Source organism: Natrix helvetica (assembly GCF_964273705.1).
Source record: "Natrix helvetica genome assembly, chromosome: 2".
In the NCBI taxonomy this organism is placed as follows: domain Eukaryota; kingdom Metazoa; phylum Chordata; class Lepidosauria; order Squamata; family Natricidae; genus Natrix; species Natrix helvetica.
The window spans coordinates 254,352,185-254,376,177 of NC_138552.1; positions in this window are offsets into that span (position 1 = coordinate 254,352,185).

Sequence of the window (23,993 nt, forward strand, 5' to 3'; positions counted from 1 at the left end):
ACTACCCCTCGCCATCCAGCATTGACCATCATTGTCCTTCTACCTACCCCCACTGTTGACCATCATTAACCATACTATCCCCACTTATTGTCTGTCATCTGACCAGCCTACTACCATCACCCCCCCTCATTTAGGACTGGACAACTCTTTTTATTCACTGAAGCACAGCTTTTTTAATTTCTTCAAACTAGACTGGAGCATGTACGTTGGCGGGAACATCCACAGCACAGTTCCTAGGCCCTGGCGAATTTTCTTTCCACCATTATATGTACTCAAGAGCAGACCTCATCCTACTGCGGGAGTCCCCCCTTTCGCAGGTGTGGCCCTCCGCCCTTTCGAGGGCCCGCCTTGATGATGGATTTATTAATCTCGAGAGGTGGAGGAAACGGAGAGTTAGGGGGTTTTTAATTAATTGTTTTTTAAAATTGCATAGGGGTTCCGGGGTTGGGGGGCGGGTGGGTCAGGTCAGGAGTGAGGACAGAGCCAGGTCTCTAGGTGTGGTCACGAGCAGAGGGAGCGGTAGGGAAGAGGAGGGGGATGTTGTCGTTCCTGTGCAGGGCCTTTTGATTCCAACGGTCGTAGGGAGGGGCAGATACGAGGACAGATTGAAAACTTGCAGTCGGTTGGGAGACCGTGGGTGCTGGCTACACCCGGTCGCTTGTACCAACCCCCGCATGCTAGGTGGTCAGGAGCTCCAGACCCAGGGCCTGAGGCTGGTGCTATGCAATGCGAGGTCCGTTGTTAACAAGGCCCCCCTCATCTACGATCTAATTTCAGAGGGGGAGCCGGACCTCGCAGGAATAACGGAGACCTGGCTGGGCCACGAGGGAGGTTTACCCCTCGTGGAAATGTGCCCGCCAGGTTATCGAGCATTTCACCAACCTCGGGCCCAGGGAAGGGGCGGTGGGGTAGCAGTGATTATCCGGGAGGACTTAGAGCCGAGGGAGTCCACTGTGCCACAGACGTCCGGATGTGAATCCCTTGTTGTGAAATGGGGCCCTAGGAGACAGTTGGGCCTGCTGATAGTATACCTGGCTCCTCGCTATACATCAGCGGCCCTGCCCGAACTCCTTGAGCTGATCGCATCGGTGGCGGTTGAGACCCCCAAACTTTTAGTGATGGGGGACTTTAACCTGCCATCGGTGGGAGAAGCATCCGAGGGGGTTCGGGAGTTCATGGCTTCCATGACAGCCATGGACCTGACTCAACTGATTCAGGGCCCGACACACGAGGGAGGGCACACCTTGGACCTTGTTTTTGTCTCTGGCCAGTGGTTGAGTGATCTGGGAGGAGGGGACTTAACCATCACTCCCCTGTCATGGTCAGACCACTCACTCCTCCGACTTGACTTCCCTGGTGCTACCCCCCGCTGCGGGGAGGCGGAACCGGAAAATACTAGATGGTTCCGCCCCAGGCGCCTGATGGAGCCAGATAGGTTCCAGATGGAGCTTGGGCCACCTTCTGCGGCCCTGACCCGCCCTCGGGTAGAGGACCTGGTGATCGCGTGGAACAATGCGACTACTGGGGCCTTGAACCGGGTGGCGCCTTTGCGGCCTCTCCGGCGGCAACGCTCCACCCTGGCCCCTTGGTTCACCGAGGAGCTAAGGGTGATGAAGCGCCGCAAGAGATGCCTAGAGAGTCGTTGGAGATCCTCCCGTTCCGAATTTGACCGAACACAGGTACGAGCCCATTTAAGGACGTACCTTGTGGCATTGAGAGTGGCCAAACGTCAATATTGTGCCACTCTCATTGCATCCGCAGAGAACCGCCCTGCCGCCCTGTTTCGGGTGTCCTGCTCCCTCTTATTTCAGAGGCCGCGGGAGGCCCCTTTACAGGGTAGGGCAGAGGAATTTGGGAAATATCTGCAGGATAAAATCGCTCAAATCCGGAAGGATTGGGTCCCTTCCAGTAGTCCTGTAGAGGCGTCCGTGGCGAGTCTTGAGAGACCTATCTGGGAGGAGTTTGACTTGGTTGCCATCGAGGATTTGGACAGAGTGCGTGGACGACTGCGACCTACCACATGTTTACTGGACCCGTGTCCCTCCTGGCTTGTACTGGCATCCTGGGAGGTTACACGCGACTGGCTCCTGGGCCTAGTGAACGCTTCGCTGGGTGAGGGGTCCCTTCCAGCCGCCTTGAAAGAGGCGGTGGTGAGACCCTTGCTCAAGAAGCCTTCCCTGGACCCTACGGAGCTGGCCAATTATCGTCCTGTCTCCAACCTTCCCTTTTTGGCAAAGGTTGTAGAGAGTGTGGTGGCTTATCAGTTTCCACGACATCTGGAGGAAAATGATTATCTAGACCCGCGCCAGTCTGGCTTCCGCCCTGGGCACAGCACGGAGACGGCCTTGGTCGTGTTGGTGGATGATCTCTGGAGGGCCAGAGATAGGGGTTGTTCCTCTATCCTGGTCCTATTAGACCTCTTGGTGGCTTTTGATACCATCGACCATGGTATCCTGTTGCGCCGACTGGAGGGGTTGGGGGTCGGGGGCACCGTTTTACGGTGGTTCGGCTCCTACCTCTCCGGCCGGACGCAACGTGTGTTGACAGGGGAGCAGAGGTCGACTCTGAGCCCCCTTACCTGTGGGGTGCCACAGGGGTCGGTCCTCTCGCCACTCCTGTTCAACACATACATGAAGCCGCTGGGTGAGATTATCCGTGGTTTCGGGGTGGGATACCAGCTGTACGCTGATGATACTCAGCTGTACATTTCCACCCCGAACCACCCCAACGAGGCCGTTGAAGTGATGTCCCGGTGTGTGGAAGCCATACGGGTCTGGATGGATGGCAACCGACTCAAGCTCAACCCCTCCAAGACGGAGTGGCTGTGGGTCCCGGCCCCCCGGTTCAACCAGTTAACTCCATCTCTGACCATCGGGGGCGTGCAACTTGCCCCGGTGGAGCGGGCGCGCAATTTGGGCATCCTCCTTGATGCCCGGCTGGACTACTGTAACGCTCTCTACATGGGGCTTCCCTTGAAATGCACTCGTAGACTACAGTTGGTCCAGAACGCGGCCGCGCGGGTAATTATGGGGAGTACAAGGTACTCCCATGTGACACCTTTCCCGCGCGAGCTGCACTGGCTCTCTGTGGTCTACCGGGTGCGTTTCAAGGTCTTGATAACGATCTTTAAAGCGCTCCATGGCTCAGGACCTAGCTACTTGCGGGATCGTATCCTGCCCCATACATCCCTGCGACCAATTCGCTCGCACAGAGAGGGACTCCTCCAGGTGCCGTCCACCAGACAATGTCGGGGGGCGGCGTCTAGGAGTAGAGCCTTCTCTTTTGCGGGCCCAGCCCTGTGGAATGACCTTCCCCCGGATATTAGGACTACCTCTGACCTCCGCTCCTTCCGGATTAAGCTCAAGACCCACCTATTTCAAGTAGCTGGCCTGGCTCAATCATAGTTCGTTCACACTGCTCCTGACGGGTTTTTTAATTCTGCGACTTTGGGAATTTTATTAGGGGATTGTAAATTGTGTTTTAACTGTTCTTACTCATCTTCCTTCCTCCTCTATGTATATGTATTCGTTTAGTTGTTTGTGTATTTTTCGTATTGTTCCTATGTGTTTTGTTGTACGCCGCCCCGAGTCCTTCGGGAAAGGGTGCGGCTTAGAAATAAATTTTATTATTATTATTATTATTATTATTATTATTATTATTATTATTATTATTATTATTATTATCAAACATAATAAAAGCTTATCTGGAGGGCACATGAATCCAGATAAATTGTCATAACTGGTATTAGCTTTGAGGCTGCAATGGTGTATAGTAATTTCTTTTCCTAAAGTTCAGTAACTTTTCTTAGTCATGCCCAGATTACCTCTTTCTCATCCAACCTTATTTCTATCTCTATTCATCTTTTTTTTAATTTGAAATTTTAATCAGTTATTATGTGGTTGCTTTGCTTTGCTCTACTCTCAGTTCTATTCCCAATTTAGCTCAATGTTTGTGCAACCTTAATACCATAGTCAAGCCAAGACAAAAATGCTGGTTTCTATTTTTATAAAACCCAAACTCTTACCATCTTCCCTGCCATTTTGCTCTCATTTCTCTCTTTATTTGTTAATTTAATTATTTTTTTATAGTATGTACCGTATATCTTGCCTTTTATCCTGAGAGATTAAAATGGCATATACCGGGAGACAGAGATGGCAGTTAAACATGATCTGGTGCTTGAAATTTAATGTCTGATGAGTCATCAAACTATACTGTTCAGTGTGGCTTTTGATAAGAAATAAACCTTTCTATTATTTTGCTTGTTGTCAAGGCCAAAATATTGTATAAACTATGAATGGAAAATAAAATTGCCTCTATTTATCCAAATATACACTAAATAATGGATTAAAGTGAAAATATTATCAGAAAGATATTTTAATAGACAAAGATTGTGGTTACTGTATGTCATTAAAAACGACATTGTTCTTTAAAAGACATTTTCCAGGATGAAAAATCAATGGTCAAAACTTCAGAGAAGTAATTTGTGGAGAAAGTGTTAACAGTGAAAGCTTTTTTTAATGGTAATTAAACAATTGGGAATAATTTGGGGTTCTCTTTTGCGAACGTTACTTAGCCAAAGATTTGATAAATATTTCCCAGAAATGTTTTATTGCTTTGAAATTTTGCAATGCAGATCTTGTTGGTTGACATCTAAACTCCTTTCCAACTTAACATTTTAAATTGTATGTATTGTATAGTTTAAAATCTAAGTAATAATCATTATGAGGCCACATTAGGATTGGAATTGTAACTCATCTCATCTCATCTCATTATAATTTTACAGATTCACACATAAATGCTCAAAAACATACATGCCTTTCTCCCATTCTGAATTCCTAATAAAAATCAGCCCCTTTGGAATAGTTACTCACTTCAATAAGGACACCACCATTGGTATCATTTCAAGGATCCTTCAGAGAGCATATTGGAAATAAAGAATTGAGAGGCCTTGGGCACCAGAAGTTTAAAAAGATACATTAAATAACTTTTATTTTCTGCTCTTATGGATTTTGACTATACCCCAAAAAGCAAAGCTTTGAGCTCCCATCACCAGCTTAAATCTTCCCAGCCCCTCAGAGCTCTTGTTACAAGTGAAGTATTCCTATTTATAGCTACGGTAACTTTCATCAGTGTTTGAGGAGAAATCTTCATTCCCTACAACACACCAATTTACTTTTCTGTCATGTCCCAATTTGTCACACAATGATGGGCTGCAGCATGTAGTTCTGTTCACCTTGAGCTTGTACAACAATTCCTTTTACGCTGGCAGGTCCAGGAACTCTATTCATCATAAAATTAAAAACATTTATCACAAGTGCAAGGCCACTGCATTTTCTTTCTTTAATCTCTTGTATTTTTCCTAGAGGACAGGATTCCTCATGCTCCATAACAAAACAAAACAAGAAGCGTGAAAGGAAAAAGAAAACCCCTTTTTTCATAACTTCTGATGTTGTTCCTAGATCATAGTGAATTCTCATGACTATGTGGATTACAACAACAGACATGGTGAATTTCGAGAAGGGAAACTGTTTGTTCCTCTTATGAAAGCTGGCTCTTTTTTGATTGATTTTTACACAGGTGATACAGATGTATATACACACACCCACATACTCCATACATGGGTAATATCACTTTGCTTTTAGAGGGGTCCTATTTTTCAGAGCTTGTTTTCTTTAATTTTATTTTCTGTATGTCATTATACCTAGAGAAAATCTATGTGGTTGCTAGGAGTCAGCACTGACTTTAGGTGCTTAATCAAAGAACGTAACTGTTTCCTTGGTGCGCTCTGAGATTGGTTGTTTGCTTGCAGACATTTAATTACCTACGGTGATGAGCCATGTGTCAGGCCTGCAGCCATATTCCTTTTGGATCTTTGGCCTGCCACACTTTCTATTATTCTACAATGCCGTTACTATTGTGGGGAAATTGCAGGAGGGATAGTATGGAGTGAAATGCTATGTAGCCAAAATAAAATTCCTTTCTAGAAGCCAAGGTCATCTTTTGTCTTTGCACCTCTACACCTGCCTGGAATTGGATGGGTGGAACTGCCAGCATGGCAGTGGAAGATTGGACGATGTGATGGACTTGTGGGTGTGGGGGCAAGAACTTTCAACTAGGTGGGGAAAACCAGGAAGCTTTCAGATTCAGGTTTTCCCAAATGTCCCAGCATGGCTCTCTTAATAAATTGGAATCAAGCACAGTAATCCCACGGTCATTGTTAGATCGGGTAATGGAAAGGCACACAAGGCTAAAAGGCAACAACAGCTCTTTATTAAAATACAACAAGTAAGAACAATCCAGCAAAGGTTGAGTCTGACAGCAGTCCTTTTATAGGGAGCTGTCAGACCCTTCGACCAATAGGATTAAATCTCTGTTCCTGCCAGAACAGAGGACCTTGGTGGAAACCACTGTAGTTAAAGCAAGTATCTAACACCCCTCCCCTCTTTGATGGGCTAATCCTACTCATTACGTAGTCATGCAGGTAGGCGGGCTTTTGGGTAGATCTGCCAGACCTGCGCAGTTCAGTCGGAGGATGTTCTTTGGACAGGTCGGACGGACCTGTTTGCACAGCTCTGCTTGGTGGAAGCTCCTGGAACCTTTCACAGGCTGCGGCTTGAGCTTCTAGTGCCGGTTCGCTCGGAGCTTGCTGTGGGCCTGCAACATAACCAGATAAGTTTCCTGGTACCCTAGGGCTTGAGCTGGCTGTGGAAGGAGTGAGTGATTGCTCCGTTTGGGTAGGGCTTTGGCTAACTCATGCAGGAGTTATCTCTGGTTGTCTAAAAGTGGGGTTGGAGAGGTGGCCACGGAGTTGGTCATTGTGCCTTCTCCAATTCCGACCGTCCTTGAGCTCTACAAGATAAGAGCAAGGCCCAGTGATGCCTATCACTGTGGCAGGAATCCACAGAGTTCCTCCGGCATAGTTGTGGGCATAAACTGAATCCCCTACGCTAAAGTTCCGAATGGCTTGTGGAGCCAGGGGGCGATGCAGCAGAATAGTTTGGGTGTAGCTAGTCTAAGTGGAACCTTAGCCGGCAACCGTGAGAAGCTCGGAGAAGCTTCTCCCTGTAGTGGCACTGGGTGTGATATGCTGAATTAGCAAATAGTGGTCAACCCGTGTTTGCCAATGTCCCGGGCCCATCCTAGTGAGGCCCTCTTTTGCAGATATCACCATTCTCTCCACCTGACCATTGGAGGCCGGATGGAATGGTGCGACTAGGGCATGCTTGATTCCCTGAGCTGCTAGGAAGGTCTCAAATTGCATGGCCATGAATTGGGGCCTGTTGTCAGAGACCAGGATGTCGGGCAGGCCATGTGTGGACAAAAGTCTCCATAGTACCTTGATGACCACTTCTGCTGTGGTGGAGGTCATCAGGACTACCTCTAGCCATTTCGAGTAGGCGTCCACAACTATGAGGAATGTCTGGCCATGAACTGGGCCAGCAAAGTCAATGTGTACCCTAGACCATGGTGCTTGAGGACGCTCCCACTCCTTAGTGGGCGCCTCTGGGGGAGCTGGTCTGGACTCCTGGCACGGTGTGCAGGTAGCCACCCATTCTTTGATCTCCCTGTCCATGTTAGGCCACCACATGTAACTCCTAGCCAAAGACTTCATCCTGACAATTCCAGGATGCCCTAGTGCAGTGGTGGGCAACCCGCGGCTCGCGAGCCACATGCGGCTCTTTACACCCTTTAATGCGGCTCTTCTGTGTGCCGGGTGCCTGCTCCCCTCCCTTCTCTCGGGCTTTGGAGGGAAGCTTCTGCAAAAGCCCGGGCGAGTGACAACCAATTTTGGTCCTATGACTGCAGAATGCTGCAAAATACCATAAATGCAGGCCAGTTGTTGAGTGTTTCAAATGTGATTGGAACACTCAACAAGGTGACCACAGTGTGTGTGTGTGTGTGTGTGAGTGAGACAGACAGACAGACAGAGAGAGGAACAGAGAGAGGGAGTGAGGGAGGGAATCAGAGAGAGACTGACAGACAGACAGACACACACACACACACACACACAGAGAGAGACAGAGAGGGGGAGGGAGGGAGAGAAAGATAGACAGACAGAGAGAGACACACACAGAGAGTGAGTGATTAAGTGAATGAGTGAGAGACAGACACACCCACATACACAGAGTGACAGAGAGAGAGGAAGGGAGGGGAGAGAGACAGAGGGAGAGACAGACACACACACACACAGAGTGAGTGAGAGACAGACAGACACACACACACAGAGTGACAGAGATGGGGGAGGGAGGGAGAGAGAGACAAAGAGCCAGAGAGAGAGAGAGAGAGAGAAAGAAAAAAAGAAAGAAAGTGGGAGAGAGAGATGAAATTAAAAACAACAACATACAAACCTGACTTACTCAAACTATCCAAGGAAATGCAAGGCCAATGTTCACATTAGTGGTTGTGACTTTGTCAGTCAACGTCAGGATGTAATTTTCTCTACATTGTAAGGCAAATTTTACGGAATTTAACGTTATCGATAAATAATATCGTTCTAAAGTTTTTGTTTTATTAGTTGTGTTATTTGTATCCTCCCGACCTATGTGGATACTTGCATGCAGAATATTCTCAATAAAAACTTATTGAAACTAAAAACAGTGTACCATCCTATGTATTTTCGGTTTTAAAAATGTGGCTCTCAAAGTAAATTTCAATCGTGGTTTTGGCGAGATTTGGCTCAGTTGAAAAAAAAGGTTGCCCACCACTGCCCTAGTGTAAAGCCTCTAATATTGCAATGCGCAGTTTGAGTGGAACAACTACCTGGTTCCCCCACAGTAAACAGCCATTTACAACAGTTAACTCATCACGTTTGCTAAAATACATTTTGAAATCAGTCCCAACAGGCCCCTTAGGCCACCCTCTCCACAACCAGTTCAAAATCTGTTTGATGGTGGAGTCCTTTGCCACATCACTGGATGAGACAAGACCAGTCTCAAGGCAGTCAATGAGGAGGACTGGCGTCTCGGCGGTAGGGTCAGCAAAAAGTTCAGGCAGCAGGCAGCAGCTCAAAGCGTCGGTGTGCCCCAAGGTGGCGCCTGGTCGGTGGATGAGACCGTAGGAGTAGGGACCCAGGAAGATGGTCCATCTGGTCATCCGCAGTGATAACAACACTGGGGTAGGTCGGTCCCCAGCCAGCAAACCCAGTAGCAGCTTGTGGTCCATAATTAGTTCAAAATCACAGCCATATAGGTACTCATGGAACCTCTTTACTCCGGCCACTGCAGCCAAAGCCTCATAGTCTAGCTGGCTGTAGTTCCGCTCGGCAGCGGACAAGGTCCTAGAATAAAAGGCTATGGGAGCCTTGGTTCCGTTGGGCATGCAGTGGCTGAGGATGGTGCTGACACCGAAAAGTTGTGCCTCATTTGCAGCCGATACCAAGATGTCATTGAAATAGGGGACAACTCCTGGAATCCCCTGCAAAAGCCATTTCATGATGCTTTGGAACAGTCCTGGGGCGATACTAACACCGAATTGCAGGCTGTGACATTTGAATGCACCCCGTGCATCACAATGGTTTGGGCCTCTGCCGTAGCGCCATCTACAGGCAATTGTTGGTATGCCTGCACCATGTCCAATTTAGCGAACATTTTTCCTGGGCCTAAAGAATGTAGTAGATGCTGTACAATGGGTACAGGGTAAGCGCTTTATTGCAACGCTTTATTGATTGTTCATTTGTAGTCCGCACAGATACAGACAGACCCATCAGATTTGACAGTTGTCATTATAGGGGTCTCCCAGCGTGCGTGATCAACCGGCTGTAGGATTCTCTGGCCTACGAGCTTGTCAATTTCCCTATCAATTTTGGGGCGGAGAGCAAAAGGTACTCTCCTGGGTTTTAACCTTATGAGGGCTATATTGGGGCCCAAATTAAAGGAGATTGGAGTCCCCACATACTTACCCAGACTGGTGCCAAAGATGTCCTCCAACTCCTTAAAAATGGCTTCGGCGCTGTCGTCTTTCAAGGTGTTGATACCGTTCACTTCTAGGCCCAGGGCTTCGAACCAGTCAAGCCCTAGGAGGCTCTACAGGTTGCTGCTGACCACCGTCACTGGAAGTTGGCCGCTGAAATGCTTGAATTTCACCTGGAAGGTGCCTTGGCCCATGATGGGGACCTGGTTTCCCTGGTAATCTCGTAGGTGGATGTCAGGGGTGCGTAGAGGTTGTTTCTTTAGGCAAGGGATAGCCTGCTTGAGGGTAGACCATGGCATGATGGTTAGTGATGACCCGGTGTCAATCTCCATCTCGCATGGAGAGTCCTCGATGAGGACTGTGACCTTCAGCTTTTTTGGCCGCCTAGTGCGGACTTGGCCGATTGACATATGGTAGGTGACTTTACCATACCTCAGAGTACTGTGGTGGCTTCTGCCAGGCCCCTTGGTTGGGCCTCTGCTGGCAGTTTGGTGTGCTTCTTGGCTGCCAGGTAGTAGCAGGGAATTCGCTCCGGCACACATTGGCGATGTGCCCCTTTCGCTCGCAGCGTTGGCAGGTAGCGTCTGGAAACAGCAAGCCGATCTGGCATGGTCTCCTCCACAGCTAGCACAAGGCGGGTGACACGGTTTAAATTTGCACGCCAGCTGGGCGCGGCTACTGCACATGCGGCAGCTGTCAACTTCCTCGCCTTCTGAGCTCTCGGCCTCTGCAGCCTCGCAATGTATGCATGTACTCTTTCATGCATCTTGTGGAGTGCTTTGGCACTGCAGAGTTTCAGTAGATTTGACAGCTGATTTGGACGCCCTGGCTTCGTCCAAGGCAATCTGCAGAATGAGGTTAGATTTAGTGAGTAACCTCCTCTGTAAGTTAATGTCCCGCACGCCACTGTGTGTCTCTGTGTATGTGTGTGTATGATTGTATAGCAGCCGACATTGTCCAGCCTCCAGGATGTTGTTCTTTTCAGAGCCAAAATTTAGGAGCAGAAAAGATGTTGCTGCCTCTATAAAAAAAGATGTGGAGACTCTAGTCTAGTAAAAGTGCAAAGAAGAGCAACCAAGAGGATTAGGGGACTGGAAGCTCAAACATATGAAGAACAGTTGCAGGAACTGGGTATGTCTGGTTGAATGAAAAGAAGGACTTAAGGGTGATATGATAGCAGTCTTCCAATATCTGAGGGGCTGCCCCAAAGAAGAGGGGAGTAGAAGTAAAGTAAACGCTTAACACTTAGGCAAGAAAAACCAAAGCTACACCATGCTTCAAGACAAAATTTCATTTATTTGTAATTAGAAATAAATATTTCACAATATATAATTACATATTGTTTTTGTGATTAATCACTATGCTTTAATTATGTTCAATTTATAACAATAAAATACATCCTGCATATCAGATATTTAAATTATGATTCATAACAGTAGCAAAAGTACAGTTATAGAGTAGCAACGAAAATAATTTTATGGTTGGGGGTCACCACAACATGAGGAACTGCGTTAAAGGGTCACGGCATTAGGAAGGTCGAGAACCACTTCTGTAGAATAAGGTAGTAATGTAAAACCTCAACCTTTTGTGTTCTGACCCCACACTCTCCACGCCTGTGAATAAACCAGAACACAGGCTTGGTTGTTTGCCACTGTTTAATTACTGAGATAACAAATCCTTTGGCTGAGGGTCCAGACAACTCATGTTCAATAGAGCAACCCAGATAATTCGAATGAAGCAACGCAGATAGCCCAAACGAGCAAACACGGCTAGAATACATAGATTTTCTTAACTATTAATTCGAACAGTTATTTCCTGCAAATGTCCCCTCCCAACGCCTCACCTATAAGCTCTCTTGGGAGGGGCCAATCCACAACCACCTGTGCTTAATCATCTTTTGTGAGTCTGCCTACGGAGTTGCTGCTTCCGTTTCTCTGCCCTTCTCAATCTAGCATCAGGGACAAACTGCCTTTGATCCTCCCCACTGCTCCATGCCTCAGGCACCTCCTGGTGGTCAACCAGCCTCTCTCTGGTCCCTGCTCTGAGTCTGAACCCTGCACAGAGTCCTCCACATCGTCCAGGGCAGACTCATATGGTTCCTCGCTATCCGAGTCCATCAGCAGCTCAACCGGATCTTGCTGGGCCACAACACTTATGCTTTTATATAATCATATATACTAGCTATTTCTATAACAACAAACCTATCTAATCAGCAAAATGTAAAATCAAAGTCCAGAAGTGGTTTCCAAGTAGAAACAAAATTAACTGTGTTCTTTTCTTTAATCAAAGCAGTCAATTTTCCCATCTCTGCTAACACCATCAACCTTTGCAGCCATTCGACCATTCTGGGAATCAAAGTATCCTTCCATTTTTGTGCATAATGTATTCATGCTGCTGTCAGCAGATATAACATCAAAGTTCCAATTTTTTCTTTAGGCTCTTTATCCATTAAGCCTCACAGGATTTGAGGTAAAGGTTTCCTAAACAAGTGCATCATGCTTCAGCAATACAGTGTCCAGTGGTGGGTTTCACATTTTGTTACCACTGATTGGCCCGCCCACTTGCACCCACTTTGTGCATGCACTTTGCTTGCGCAAGCACCTTCCGCGCATTCGCCCAGCCTCAAAACTGTCCCTAAATAGGACAGAATAGAGCCAGGGTGGGTGGGTAGGCCCACCCATGGATGAAGTGATCCAAACCGACTGAATGCCACCTCTGACATGTCATGAAATGCAACCTATCTCATACAAGCAATTTACCACCCCGCTAACACAATGGTTCCCAAAACTAAATTTGCATGTGAATTTGTTGAATTAATTTCTCCTATCAATCTTATTTCCATAGCCAGATATCATTCATTTACTTGTTTGTCTGATTTATACAGTTATCCATCTCACAAAAAGTGATTCTGGAGGCATACCATTCTTATTTAGTATTTTTCTTTACTAGTTCTTGTCTGTAGACTGTAAAGTTAGATAAGAATACAACCTGATCTTTTGGCTTCTTCAGTTTCCTTCTTAGAAATTTGAAGTTCGAAATACTGTAGCTTTAATTGATTTTGCCCACCTGTGAATGAGCAGAAGGAGACGTCAATTAATGAGCTTGATGAACTGTGGCAAATACATACCAAATTGTTTTCAGGCTTGAACACAAACATGGCACAGGTTTTTCAGGCCACTTTTGCAGCAGTCATCAATTTCTCCCTTCATTCTCTTCTATTAGTCAACCCAAAAATTCTGATTCCAGCCTATGGAAGCAAAGGATTGGGTGAGGGCAGGGACATGATAACTGTCCATCACAGGGGATTGACTTATTCTCCAAAGGACGAGGACAGAAGTAATGGATGGGAGCTTATTAAAGAAAGATGCAACCTAGAAGTTAGGATAACTTTTCTGACAGTTATTAATTAATCAATAGAATTTATCCTGGCATTGTGGTACCCTATCAAAAATAGATTGGACAACCATTTGGCTTAGTATAAGGTCTCCTGCCTTGAGCAGGAGGTTGAACTAGGAGACTTCTGAGATCTTTCCAGTCCTGTGATTCTTTGTTCTTATTCCTTCCTTGGATTCTCAAGTTAACCAAGAACAAACTATCTATTTAGAAGTTAGACTTGTTAAGGAGCTACCCTGAGGAACATCTGTTGGGTCTCTTGGTTTCACTTATTTAGTGCGGCTTGCTGCTTAAAAACAGATTGCGTTATATTCCTTTTCCATAGTCATCATGAAGAAAGCATTCTGGGCAACTTCAAGAAATTCACCTGTCATTGTTAAACTCCAATAACTCTACCAATAGAATCGACTATTTGTAGCTCAGGGTTGAACTGTGAAGTCCTTGGTGCTCTCTGAGCAAATGAGATGAATCAGCCATCAAGAGAGATAAACAACCTCTATCTATCATTCAAGAAAGAGAATCAAAAAAGCCAAAAAGAAAACAAAAAGACCAAAAGATTTCCTTGCCAACTATCAACACTCAGATAAGCAGAAATTAACACCAAGGTTAATACAAGACCAACAATCAAGCAGTAAACAACACCTCCAATCAAGGAACAACCAAACTCAGACAAACAATCAAACCATAAACAACAGCCTAATCAAAGTACCAGCAAAATCACTCCCACTAAAACTGACAGGGCAAGCCACTAATATATAAATTGAGAGCAATCCATTTCCCTTCCATCACTGATGATATCTAGTTGAGTAATGAAACATTTGCAAGAAAACAATCAAGCTCAGAAAGCACCCAGGACCCCACAGTCCTATTAATTCTGGTCACTTACTCACACAGTAAATGAGAAGAGATTTGGGTCTATTTCTTTTCCCGTGAAATGAGAGTTCTTACTATATATGGTATTGGAAAGAACATCCTTTATCCTGGATGCTGTAGTGTACTCCTTCATCTTGGAGACTGTGATGTGTCTAGTGACAGCAATAGCACTTTATCTACCCACCTATTGCTTTTTGCAGGAGAATTGAAACTTTGTGTTACTCTGCAATAATTACTCTACAAGTTTGTTAGCAGGTATACCAAACACATCACTTAATACAATAATATCATTGCTTATAAGATGTTTCAGTAGCTATACTGTTCAGTATCTACTGTAGATATCCTATTCATAGCATTTTAGAGAGGATGATTGTCTGCACTGAGTCTTAAGACATGTAGAACAGTCTTCCCCTAACTGGTATTCTTCAAGTTCATGGACTGCATGCCCATGATACCAAATGATGACTATGTCAGCTGAGGATGATGAGGAAAGTAATCCAATATATCTGAAGAAGCCTATGGAAATTCCCAGTCATCCAGATCATGGTTATTCCAAGGATGTTTTTTTTTCAAAAGACAACTGGACTTTGTTTTTTCTTTGTAGACATTTTGTTTCTCATCCAAGAAGCTTCTTCAGTGCTGACTTTTCAGTCCAAACTGAAGAAGCTTCTCAGGTGAGAAGTGAAACATCTTCAAGGAAAAAATAAAGTAAAGTTGCTTTTAGAAAAAACCACCTTTGGGACATTTGAAGGGGCCTTATTAGGAGAATAGTTTTGAGTTTTCCAAGGAAGTACCCTGTTTCCCTGAAAATAAGATCTCCCTGGACAATCAGCCCAATTGGGCTTTTGAGTGCTTGTGCTAAAATAAGCCCTCCCTGAAAATATTGCAACACAGCAGCAGCCATGAGGTGACTCCGCTCGCCGCCTCCTGCACCTCAAAAATAATAAGACCTCCCCGAAAATAAGGCCAAGCGCTTATTTCAGGGGTCAAAAGAAAATGAGACCCTGTCTTATTGTCGGGGAAACACGGTAACAGGACCTTAAGCTACAATGCTGGTAAGTCACAGTAAACCAGTTTAAAAAGAGGTCCCAACAGTCAAAAAAATGGATGCAATAGAGTTATATAATTCCAGCTTTTCCCCCACTCTACCCATTTTATTAATCACTTGGTGACAGAGCATAATGTTGTCTTTAGACCTATTTTTGCACTAAGCCACAGAGGGATCTTCTCCAGCTGCAATAACTGTTTGTTAGGTCCACGTGTTCCCAGTATGTGCTTGAGGGAAATCTCTTCCTCTTATTGCCCATCCACTGCCTTCTTATAATTGCTCATGGAAGGGGCTTTTCGGAAAATCGAACCAGGCACGTTTCGAAAAGTCAGTTCTCTTTGCATTTGCTTTAGCTGCATTAAGCAAGACTTATGTGGGTTGAAGAGGTCTCCAGCAGACTAATTAAACCATTACCGCTCTCTGTAACTCTGCAGCATTGGCTTCAGAAGCATGAGAGAATTGCTTAACTGGGATAGAATGGGAATTCGTGTTTCCAGTGCAGGATAGTTAGTGGAGAGATATATTGGTCTTTTACTCATACTTGCTAGGTTTTCTTCTTTATTGGGAGAAAAAAAATGCAGTCTTGGCCATCTCAGCTTCTTCTACTGTTCAGAAACAGGTGAAACATTGAATCAGTAGAAATAATACATTTGCCTTGATGCCATTACTGATTATTACTGTAAAAATGTTTTCAATGGATACATTTTTTGTCAAGTGGAAAACATCTTTGAGTGTGTGTGTGTGTGTGTGTGTGTGTGTGTGTGTGTGTGTGTTCAAAACCTTTTGTAAGTCTTGCAGCAATTCTATAAAATAAGTCATTGTGATGATTTCTTTTTATTGGGGGGGGGGAGATTCTGATAATATTGTCTTGCTTAAAACAATATCAGATATGAGGATCAGAACTTCACAAGTTGTACCTTACTGTACAATATTAGACCACATTATCAAACTTAAGCCAGCGGTCCCCAACTTTACAGCTTGGCATCTGGTGAGGAGGAGAGGGGAATTTGAGCTGTGCATGTTTGCTCTAGCTCCCCACCCATGGAAGTCTAGCTGAGTTCATGTGTGCACAAATGGCGACAGTTCAGTAGCGGGCCACGGCTTGAGGGTTGGGACCCCTGACCTAAGCTAGCAAATTGTTTGCTGTTAGAATTCACTTTATAGAAACTCTAGGGTTAGGGTTAGGGTTAGGGCTAGGGCTAGGGCTAGGGCTAGGGTTAGGCTTAGGCTTAGGCTTAGGTTTAGGGTTAGGGCTAGGGCTAGGGTTAGGGCTAGGGCTAGGGTTACGGTTACGGTTAGGGTTAGGGCTAGGGCTAGGGTTAGGGTTAGGGTTAGGGCTAGGGTTAGGGTTAGGGCTAGGGTTAGGGCTAGGGTCAGGGCTAGGGTTAGGTTTAGGGTTAGGGCTAGGGTTAGGGCTAGGGCTAGGGATAGGGATAGGGTTAGGGATAGGGTTAGGGCTAGGGCTAGGGTTACGGTTAGGGTTAGGGTTAGGGTTAGGGCTAGGGCTAGGGTTAGGGTTAGGGTTAGGGTTAGGGCTAGGGCTAGGGTTAGGGTTAGGGTTAGGGCTAGGGCTAGGTTTAGGGCTAGGGTTATGGTTAGGGCTAGGGTTAGGGCTAGGGCTATGGTTAGGGCTAGGGTTAGGGCTAGGGCTATGGTTAGGGTTAGGGTCAGGGCTAGGGTTAGGGTTAGGGTTAGGGTTAGGGTTAGGGCTAGGGTTAGGGTTAGGGCTAGGGCTAGGGCTAGGGTTAGGGTTAGGGCTAGTGCTAGGGCTAGGGTTAGGGTTAGGGCTAGGGCTAGGGCTAGGGTTAGGGTCAGGGTTAGGGTTAGGGCTATGGCTAGGGTCAGGGTTAGGGTTAGGGTTAGGGTCAGGGTCAGGGCTAGGGCTAGGGCTAGGGGTAGGGGTAGGGTCAGGGTTAGGGCTAGGGCTAGGGGTAGGGGTAGGGTTAGGGTTAGGGTTAGGGCTAGGGCTAGGGCTAGGGTTAGGGTTAGGGTTAGGGTTAGGGTTAGGGTTAGGGTTAGATCAAGAATGAGTTTGTCCAGGTCTCGGAACTCGCAGTACGCTGCGGCTTTTCGTAGCGCCATAACGTACTCATTAATCGATTCACCCTCCTTCTGGTTTCTGTTGTTAAACTCATTCCTGCGAACATGCTTGGATGGCCTGGGGGCATAATGGGTCCTCAGTGACTGCTGGAACACGGACCAAGAGGCCTATTGTAGCGGCATTGGTTCAGAGAGGTCTTTTGCTGTTTTGAACACATCCTGGCCACAGTATCCAAGGAACATATTCTTCTTGGGGCCTTCAGAAAGGGCCATGGGGTCGTTGGCCTTGAGGAAACAGTCAAACCATAACATAGTGCTCGTAGCAAACCGTCCAAGTGCTCAATGACTGGGTCATTTGGAATCAGTGGAGTGTCCGTGGCCATTTTGTGTTCTGGGGGCGTTTTGAGTTTGCCACTCAAAAATGGCTGCTCGAAGCCGCAGTGAGCTAGATATACTTGCTGGATTGCTACACTCCTTTTGGTTCACCTAGTTGCCTTCCAATCCCATCCTCATCGCCAGTGTTAGATTGGGTAATGGAAAGGCACACAAGGCTAAAAGGCAACAATCCAGCAAAGATTGAGTCTGACAGCAGCCCTTTTTTTGGGAGCTGTCAGACCCTTCGACCAATAGGATTAAACCTCTGTTCTCACCGGAACAGAGGACCTTGGTGGAAGCCACTGTAGTTAAAGCAAGTATCTAACACTAATTGATGCTGTTTTGGTGCTTTTGGCCGTGTGGGCAGCTGGAAAATGAAATCAGCATCCCCATAAAGCTCATATGTGGAAGCAAGCATGAAGTGCTCCAAAATAACCTGGTAGACGGCTGCATTGGCCCTGGTCTTAATGAAGCACAGTGGTCCAAAGTCCTATTGCTCAGTGGTCCAAAGTCCTCTTTTCTGATGAGAGCAACTTTTGCATCTCATTTGGAAACCAAGGACCCAGAGTATGGAGGAATAATGGAGAGGCCAATCAAGCACAGTAATCCCACGGTCGTTGAACCAGGTTTTGGTGCTTTTGGCAAAAGTTGCTCTCATCAGAAAAGAGGACTTTGGACCAAGGAGCAACAGGACTTTGGACCACTATGCTTCATTAAGACCAGGGTCAATGCAGCCGTCTACCAGGAGATTTTGGAGCACTTCATGCTTCTTTCCGCAGATGAGCTTTATGGGGATGCTGACTTCATTTTCCAGCTTCCCACACTGCCAAAAGCACCAAAACCTGGTTCAATGACCGTGGGATTACTGTGCTTGATTGGCCAGCAAACTCGCCAGACCTGAACCCCATAGAGAATCTATGGGGTATTGCCAAGAGAAAGATGAGAGACATGAGACCGAACAATGCAGAAGAGTTGAATGCCACTATTGAAGCATCCTGGTCTTCTATAACACCTCAGCAGTGCCACAGGCTGATAGCTTCCATGCCACGCTGCATTGAGGCAGTAATTGCTGCAAAAGGGGTCCAAACCAAGTACTGAGTACATATGTATGCTTATACTTTTCAGAGGTCCGATATTGTTCTATGTACAATCCTTGTTTTATTGATTGAATGTAATATTCTAATTTTCTGAGATGGTGGATTTGGGGTTTTCATGAGCTGTATGCCATAATCATCACAATTATGACAAATCATGGCTTGAACTATCTTGCTTTGCATGTAATGAGTCTTATCTCATATATTAGTTTCACTTTTTAAGTTGCATTACTGAAATAAATGAACTTTTGCACGATATTCTAATTTTTCGAGCTTCTCCTGTATGCTGACTTTGTAAGCCACTTAGAGAGGACTGTAAGGGATTGTAAATCGGTATATAAGTCTAAGTGCTATTACTATTGCTACCCAACTAGGTAATATCATCAGTGCACTTATCCCAGTTGGGTAATAAAACATCAACAAATAAACAACCAAATTCAGAGAATACCAAAGACCCCACAGTTCAACCCTTATCTATAGATATTATCTTATGTTGAACATAACCATTTATATGGTTTTCTTATAAATTATATCCAGTCTGACTGCTAAAACTATTCTGGGGCAATCATATGAATATAGAATCATCTCAGTCTTTCTTTTCTTTCTCTCTATCTTCTCTGTCATTTGTATTCCACCTTGTTCCAGAAATTGGGTTTAATTAACATTCAGATATTTATAATGTAACACTAATAACATAATGAAACTCTAATAAGAAGGCAAAAACTGGTAGAATTAAAATAAGGGTTAAAATCAGTCCCAAGGATTGTCTTTCATCTCTAAATGGTCTCTTGAAGAGCTAAGTTTCATTGCTCTACAAAACGGCAGTCCAAATGAAATGGAGTAGACAGTAGTACTAGTTCGTTCAACGTGACAAACTGGAAGTGGTGGCTGCCCATCATTCATACAGGCTACACAGACATAAAGGATCTGCCACACATCACTGGGAAAGGAAAAAGGGGCAAGCGAGCACATTTTCACTTTTGAGCTTTAGTGTGCTGTATTGACATGTCCCCTTGAAATATAGGACATTGTTCTAATGAACAATTATTGCATAAAGTACAGCTTTTGGCATGGGAATGAAAGAAAAAAGAGCAAAAGCTTATGTGCTATCAAGCAGTATTGATTCTTTGCAACCATGTATATATTCTCTAGGATGATCTGTCCCTAATTTGGCCTTTCAAGTTTCCCAATGGTGCATCTATCACTGCTGTAATCAAGTTTGTCCCTGTGTTTTGGGTTATTGTCTTCTTTCCTTCCAGGTTTATGGACTTCTTAAGGGAGATGGGTCTTTGCATAATATATTAGAAACATGATCATTTGAACCTCATCATTTGGGTCTCAAGTGAGAACTCTAGATTAATTTCGCTCCATAATTTCTTTGTTACCTTGGGTATCCGTACAATTCTCTTTAGTCTTCTCTGACTAAAGTTCAAAATGGCAATACTCCTTTTATCCTGCTTCTCTAGGAAACTTTGGCTTCCATAGACTGTCATGGGGAAAATCATTCGTGATATCTGTAACTACAAACGCATTTGAAATCTGAACATCTTTTCCAAGGCTTTCATTGCTACCCCAATAAATGAAAGTAAAGAAAATTCTAGGCATTGTTAGGCATATTGCTAGTTTCTTCATTTTTGATAGTCAAGCCTATAATATATAAACTATCCACCACTTCAATGAATTCATTGCCATTCTTAAGATTGGTTGCAGGAATCTGTTGTCATTTAGTCCCATCTTCTCTGTACTCTTTGAGTTTCATTATTAGAACTTCCAGATCATTTACATGTTCAGCTATCATGGTGGTATGATCAGAACAGCATAGTTTCTTTCTCTGGTTTTGAAATAAGCACATTTTCCCCAATCCGGTTTCCCTCAGTATGTTCTACTCAGCACATAGATTAAAAAAAAATAAGAAATGATAGTGTATACAGCCATGAATGACTAGTTTGCCAACCTGGGGGTGGTCTGTTTCACTACACACCATCTGGACTCTGGCTTTCTGTCCTGTGTATAGGTTTTGCACAATATACACATACATATACATCAGTGGTGGGTTTCAAATTTTTTTAGAACCTCTTCTGTAGATGTGTCCTGCTTTGTGGGAGTGGCTCGCCAGTCATGTGACAGGGTGGGAGTGGCTTGCCAGCCATGTGACCAGGTGGGCATGGCCAACTTATAAAATGTGGTGAAACTCACTTAACAACGCTCTTGCTTAGCAACCAAAATGTTGGCTCAGAAACTCTGGCATTTGAAGCACGCAAGTTACAAGACCCTTGCACCCCTAACCCTTTAGGAAAAAACCCCAGGGGTGTTCAAACTTGACAGCTTTAAGACTTGTGGACTTCAACTCCCAGAATTCCTCCTCTCGTTCTTCATCTTGATGATGTGCGGATGGGTGGGGGGAGGGAGCTGGAACCGGTTCTAAACAGCAGATTTGTGGAACTTCTTCTATAGAAGAGGTTAGAACTGGCAGGAACCCTACCCTGATATGCATATACATATACATATACATATACATTTACATATACATATACATATACATATACATATACATATACATATACATATACATATACATATACATATACATATACATATACATATACTTACATATTTGTTATTGAGGAGGTGAATTGCCCCTAGTAGTGAAAAGTGGCTCATAAACAGTTTTATTCTTATAGAGTTACTATTTGAGGCTTGAATGAAGAAATTTTCATTCAGAGTATTGCGTTTTTGCATGCTTGTAAATTCCAAGTCTAATCAAATTATTTTATTATGCATAAACCACTAATTGGATCTTGGAGCCCCAGCAAGCAATGACTTCCCCAAATATCTATGAAACATCATGGATAGTGTCTTGTACTATGGTATATCATGGATAAGAGTATCTGGCAAATGGAATACTAGCTTTCTTCCTTGTGTATTATGTGTACTGATTTTTTCCCCCTAGAGCATGGTTAGTTCTTAAAAATATTTAGGGATACATAATGTTAAGTTGTTATTTTTCCATCTGCTTAACTGGACTCACAGCTCTGTAGATGGAGAAAAAACATTTGGTATTGTTACTGTTATTTGAAGGAGGTACTGTTATTTGAAGGAGGTTATATCTTGGGTAAATTTAAGTTGGGCACTTTATTCATCCTAGACAACTGCCAAGGCTCCTGGGCATTGCCATTATTCTGTTATGAATACAAGCAGCAAGACAAGATCCCTCTATAAAACAAGAGTAAATGTTGTAGAATTCTGAATACTTTTTATGGTGCTCTAGACTGGCAGCCCCCGCCCAAATTCCATTTATTTTGCTAGTAGGAGCACACATCATTATTATGCATGAATGCCTGCTTCCAAGTATAACATAAATGAAAAATGCTTGGTTTTGAGTGGAAGTAAAATACTCCAGGAGTGCCAGGAGTTCAAAGCAAAGCAATAGGATTAGGTACCACTGAGAAGCACTCCTATTCCTACATAGATGAGAATACAAGATAGGGAGAAAGGAGTAAATTACCAAGCATTCATCTTCCTTCTCTCTTTTTTTTTAGCTTTTCCAGAAAGATAGACAAAAGGGTTGGGTGAGAAAAAAGAAAGGAATTAAAGAGATTGAACTTCTCTATGTTTGGATTTCTTATAAAGGAATGGTTGCAACAGCATAAGTATAACCTTCTAAATGTGTGCAAAAGGAGCATGAGTATTGTGGCAACACTATGCAAATGATATACAGCTGATGTCCAATGTTGTCATTATGGTTTGCACTGAACATCTAGGAATGTGAGTTACCATGGTCTGAATGTTTTTCTAACATTCATGGCATATCCATTATCTAATCTTATGCATTTTTTCCTGCCAGGGGTTGGTTACTTGTCCAGCCTTCCTCAAAACACAGTAAGAGATAAATAGGTGTTCCAATCTCTCTCCCACCCTGTATTTCTCTTGTGCAGGCCCTCTACAGATCTGGATTCTGAAATACTTCTTCACATAATTATGCCAGAACTATTTGTCCATGTGTTGAAAAAAATAGGAAAAGTCACCAAAGTGAGTTCTGAAATAGAGAGATGAGAAGAGACAACATCATTTCTTGCCTTGAGAATGGCAATTCACCAAGTGGAGTATGGACAGAGGAGATACTCTGATCATTTCCTTCAAGAAAGTGGACAAGAAAGCTTTTATTGCTTCAGTGAAAAAATATTTTAAATGCAAGATCGAGGACAATAATATTTCAAATCTGTCCATGCTCAAGACTGGAAACAAGATCCAATCTCATTTCCCCCAGCACTAAGATCTGCAGCTGCTATGCTCATAATTCTGAGTTTTTATTTCTATTTCTACCACAGCTTGAAGCTCTGTGTCCCATTCTATTTTCACATGATACTGCCAGTTTCTGCCTCATAGGAAGGGTATGATCTGCCACATTGAATTACCATAGTTGCTTTTTAACTGTAAACGGTGTGCTTCAAAATGTAACCTTTTCATGTAGAGTAGGTTTAGTTTATATTATATACTGTATGTATATATATTCATTTCATGCCAGCAAGCTACTATTCAACAGATTTAAGATGGGTTTCCTGAATGAAACCCACCTATATGGGTAACAAATATATGTCTAGAAAAGCACATTACAAATCAGGCATGAAAATATATTTTCTTATTTAGAAATAAACACATTTTTCAGTATTGATTCTTTTTTGAAGTATTAATTTCTAGACTTCAGTAGTAATATGTTTGTTAAATTTCCTTGAAAGCTTGAAAATTATTTCCTAACTTTTGGTAATTAACTACCTAGTCCTGTTTTGTAAAGGTCAAGGTTCCCCTCGCACATATATGCTAGTCCTGGGATGTCGAACCTGTGGCACACGTGCCACAGGTGGCATGTGGAGCCATTTGTCAGAGAACGCGAGGCGCTGCCCTGTCAACTAAGTTCAGCCTTTTTTAAAGCCATTTTTCACCCTCCCCAGGCTCCAGAGGCTTTATAGGAGTCTGAGGAGGGTGAAAAGAGCTTCCCCTGCCCCCCACCTGGAGGCCCTTCGGAGCCTTCAGGAACTTCCCTGAAGCCTCCGGATTGCAAAAAAACGGCCCTATGGGCAAACCGGAAGTTCGGGAATGGACTTCCAGTTTGCACGTAGGGTCGGTTTAAGCCTTAGGTCCCTGAAGCCTCCGGGGGGCCTCCCCAGGCTCCTATAAAGCCTCTGGAGCCTGGGGAGGGTGAAAAACGCATGGAAAAAATGGGGGGCAGCGGCTCTCATGTGCACATGTGCACTGGGGGGTCG